The 4,936-nt window shown below is 41.0% G+C and overlaps 1 pseudogene; it reads right to left on the bottom strand.

The window, feature by feature from the left end:
- Positions 1-212: 212 nt before the first annotated feature.
- LOC110562325 (large ribosomal subunit protein P1-like) lies at positions 213-4,456 on the bottom strand (annotated as a pseudogene).
- Between the last annotated feature and the right edge of the window lie 480 nt (positions 4,457-4,936).

Below are 4,936 nucleotides of genomic sequence, written 5' to 3'. Positions count from 1 at the left end.
GTAATTAGGGTTGTGCTAGAACTCTCTCTGTAAGTTTACAGAGAGACCTACACTGGCCTGGAACACATAGAGATCAGCCTGCCTCTGTCTCTGGAGTTCTCAGATTGAAGGCATATGCCACCACAACTTGACTCTGTGCCCATGTTGTTGTTGTTTGTTTGTTTGTTTGTTTTAATAATGCAGCATTTTATTGGACATGTTAACAAAAGAGTTTAGTCAAAAAGGCCAAAGTCCATGTCCTCCTCAAACTTCTCACATTCTTCCTTCTTCACGTCTTAGCTGGGACAGCAGTACGGGGGGGGGGCAGGACTGCCCACTGGAGCAGCTCCAGCTGCTGGAGCAAGGAAGGGGGGATTGTGTACCAGCCCTTACGTTGCAGATGAGGCTCCCAATGTTGACCATGGCCAGGGCCTTTGCAAACAATCCAGCCAGAAAGGTTCCACATTGATACCAGCTGCTTTAACGAGGGCATTGATCTTTTTTCTTTCTTTCTTTTTAAAATGCATTTATTTATTATAATTTAGTCACTTTATCTCCTAAATGTAGCCCCCTTCGTTGTCTCTTCCTGGACCCACCCTCCCTCATTGTTTCCTTCTATTCCCATTCCTTAGACCACAGAAAGAGGGAGCCCTCCTCCCCTACCATCTGACCCTAACCTGTCAAGTCTCATCAGTACTGACTGGATCCTCTTCCTCTGTGGCCAAGGGAAAATGATCAAAGAGTGGACAACTTGAGTCCATGCCAGAGATAACTCTTGCTCCCCTTACTAGGGTTCCCACATGGAGACTGAACTGCCTACAGACTACATCTGCAGAGGGCATCTAGGTCTGAGAGGACTTAATTCCAAGGAGCCATCCAATTCCAATTGGAGGGACATAGATTCCATGGACACTAGGCAGTCCCAATCCAGGTTACATAGCCACAGTATAAATTCTCCTTTCTGACTTTAAAAGTGGCCTTCCAGCAATCCTTGAAATAGCTGCCATTTTGAGAAGGGGGTGATCCCAGCATGCTGGAATGCCCTGTAGAATAAAGGCTCTTGGTTTTTACATACTATCTTGAGTCTGGAGTCTTTCTTTGATGATTCACGAACACTAACATTTGGAGGTTCATCCCCAGATCTCTGAGAACCCCTATTCAGACTAGTTGAGTATTAAAGGGGCTCTTTTTCACTCCAACCAATCAGTAAGGTTTTTGTTGTTGTTTTCTTTTTTGAGTGCCCCATGCCGATGTCTTTGTGTCTGGTCTAGTGTTTTTGTGTTATGGAAGTAGCTCGAGTGCAGTCTGCAGGCTGAAAAAGACTTGGTGGATATACAGACAGTCCAACAGTCAAGGGTGGAGGAAGATGTTCCTGATCCCCGGAGAAGGTCTTGTGGTCCTCTTCAGGTTATGGGATACTTGGATAATTCTCATCTGGTTCTCGTAGAATCTGAAGAGTCTCATCTGGTTTCTGAGCCAGGTCTGTTTACCTCTCGTTCAAGAGCAAGACCAGGAGATGCTGTTATCTGGTTTTCCATTCATTTTCCCGGAATGTCTGTCTGTGTGCGTTCCTGTCTTCGTCCTCATCCCTGTGTTACTGTGGGGTTTGACTCAGCTGTTTCAATCATGGTCAAACTTCATCTACCCCCTTAGCCATCCGTTTTCTCTCACCCCAGCTTGGAAGTGGACGGGATCCTGGTAGCATGCAGGCAGTGGTCTGAGCACCTCTGTCCTCTCTCTGCATTTCTGACCAGCATCCCCAAGTGCCCCCACCAGCGGTCTGCCAGTGCAGCAAGCACATGCAGTCGAGCCAGGGTGGGTGCTTCGCTATGGGCTGCCTCCTCTGGACCCCAGGCCGAGGGCACCCCAACTGCACCTATGGGGTTCAGAGACCTCTGGGGAACAGCACGCAGAGATGAAGGGTTCAGCATGCGGAGCCCCAGGCGTGGCACCTCTCTGCAGGCCATGATCCCCCATCAACTGCTACCTACCAACCTGCCGACAAGCCCCAGCTCCTGCCTGGATTCAACAGATAGCAAGGTGCACTTCCCTGGAAATTACAGCTGGAGAAAGTAAGGGAAGTTTTGTCTGTCTGTCTGTTTTAAATGGATGTATGACCACTACATTTTAAACGTATGAGTTTACTGTGCTCTGCATGCCTTGGTCATAGAGTAAATCGGTAAAGTCTGTAACAAAAAATTAAGTAACCTTGTAGAGCACTTGGTCTACAGCCTGCCCTGTGAGAGAGCAGCCCACCGTCTTGAGACAGCCACATGGTATAGGAAAACAATTACAGAACCTATTAGTCAAAATGAATTTTCTGTTTATTATCCTATCTCCTTATAGACTATGAAAGTAACAAGTTTCATTTTACATTGGTATGGATATATATATATATATATATATATATATATATATATATATATAAAATGAAGGTTAAATTCTCACAACATACTGCATATATGATGGTAAAATTTCAAGGTTACAAAGATTGATTCTGATTAATAAGCTACTGTGTTGCTGATTCTGGAAATGGGTGAATGTTTCCACAGTGCTATACTATAAAAGGCAGTAGCACCTTGTTTTTAAATTGCCCACCCCTGTCAGTAGCAACACCTGGCTGGCAGCCATGAAGACTCAGGGATAAAGAGGTGGATCCATGTTTTCATAGCCATCTTAACTAAGGGCAGTCACATGGCTGGCAGCCATCTTGGTGGTAGAAGAGTCCTGATCTGCCTCCATCTTTGTTGAGGGCTGCCAGCTGCGTTCAGTACCCTGTTTAGTGCCAAGTGCAACTTGTATCCTTTAAATTTTTGCTGTTTAGGCTCAATAATGCAATGTGGTAAAATCAGCAAATTTTATCCAGTCCCTCTACTGAATGTTTTGATTTGATATTAGTTCAGATTTAAAGCTATGCTAATAACTGATACAGTTGATTACAAGATTGAGCTCTACCTAGTCTTTTGTTTACATTTTCAAGGTTAAGCCTAGGATGGGTAAGTGCAAAGTTTGCCTCTTCTGATTTTGCTGATTTGGATAGTTTCTCTCTGCCTTTTAGCTAGTTTGGCTAAAGGTTTACCTATCTTATTGATTTTCTCAAAGAACCAGCTCTTGGTTTTATTCTTTGAATTGTTTTCTTTTTTTTTAATTTTTTGATTTTAGCCCTGAGTTGTATTACTTCTAGATGTCTATTTCCAAATGTCTACTAATTTTGGGTGTGTCTGCTCTTTTTATTTCTAGGTCTTAAGATGTGTCACTAAGTTGCTTGTACAAGATGTCTCAATTTTTCTATCATGGCACTTAGTGCTATCAACCTTTCTCTTAGCACTTCTTTCAATGTGTCCTATAAGTTTGGATATGTTGTGCCTTCAATATGTTTTCATTGAATTCCAGGAAGTCTTTACTTTCTTTCTTTATTTTTTCCCTGACCCAGCTGTCATTGAGTAGAGAGATGTTCAGTTTTCATATGTTTTAATGTGTTTCAGTTTCCATGCTTTTTTCTATTTCTGTTGTTGTTTAGGTCCAGTTCATGGTGGTATGAGAGGATACAAAGGTTTATTTCAATTTTCTTGTATTTTTTGGGGCTTGCTTTGTGACTGACTATATAGTCAGTTTTGGAGACAGTTACATGAGGTACTGAGAAGAAGGTATATTCTTTTTTTGTCTTTGGGTGAAAAGTTCTGTAGAAGTCTATTAGATCCATTTGATTCATGGCATTTGTTATTATTTCTCTCTTTTGTTTCTCTTTGTTAATCTGTCCTTTGGTAAGAGTGGGGTTTTAAGGTCTCCCACTATTAATATGTGGGGATTGAGGTGTGTTTTTAAGCTTTAGTAATGTTTATTTTTTGCAAATGTGGGTGCCTTTGTATTTGGGGCAGAGATGTTCAGAACTGAGATGTCTTCTTGGTGCAGTTTTCTTTTGATGAGAATGAAGTGCCCTTCCTCATTTCTTTTGAGTTGTTTTGGTTGAAAGTCTATTTTATTAGGTATTAGAATGGCTATTCCAGCTAGCTTCTTGGTTCCATTTTCTTGGAAAACCTTTTTCCAGCCCTATACACTGAGGTAATGTCTATCTTTGTGCTGAGGTGTTTCTTGTATGCAGCAGAATGATGGGTTGTGTTTACACATTCATTCTGTTAGTCTGTGTCTTTTTATTGAAGAGTTGAGTCTGTTGATGTTGAGAAAGATTAATGAGCAGTGTCTGTTAGTTCCTTCTATTTTGGTGTCCTTTGTGGAAGTGTGTTTGTGTGCTTGTCTATTTTTGGTTTTGCTGTTGTGAAGTTTTTTATATCCTGTGGGGTTTTTTTTTGTTTTTGTTTTTGTTTTTGTTTTGTTTTGTTTTATTTTTTGGCGTGGAAGTTTTCTTTCTAGTATCTGCTGTGGGGCTGGGTTTGATCTTATCCTCCCTGACTGTCACTTCATTGTCATGCAAGATGAGGGTGAAGTAGATGCAAGCAAGCTGGAAGATGGAGGCCATGTTGCTGCTGCCTGCATGCTGCTAGCTGCCAAAACCTTACCACAATGGGCCTTATCTTCCTTGGAAGAATCAGCCATCTTGGTAGCAGCTAAAGAAAAGCTGTGCTCATGGTTTTAAATGTTTGATTTTAAATACACCCGTTTCTACTGTTAGCTTTAAATGTTCATGATTTACTATATAATTTGCAATGGTGATATTTTATCGGCTATTATTCACAGAAATCACTGTTCTCTATGTCATATATACTAACTTTTGGCATTTGGATGTCAGAGTTATGATAGCTTCATAAACCAAATTGAAATGTTATTCCTCTTTGTCTATATTCTGCACTAGTTTATAAGGTGAACATCATATATTCTTGCAAGATGAAAGCGTAGAATCTTCTTTCTGAATCATTTGGAGAATATGGAGTTTGTATATATATGCATGTCACAATATATACATATATATGATGAATTTATAGAATATATTTTAATGAGC

This window comes from Meriones unguiculatus, chromosome 21, assembly GCF_030254825.1.
Source record: "Meriones unguiculatus strain TT.TT164.6M chromosome 21, Bangor_MerUng_6.1, whole genome shotgun sequence".
NCBI lineage: Eukaryota > Metazoa > Chordata > Mammalia > Rodentia > Muridae > Meriones > Meriones unguiculatus.
The sequence above is the reverse complement of the archived record's forward strand: the minus strand, read 5'-3'. Positions and strand labels throughout refer to the sequence as shown.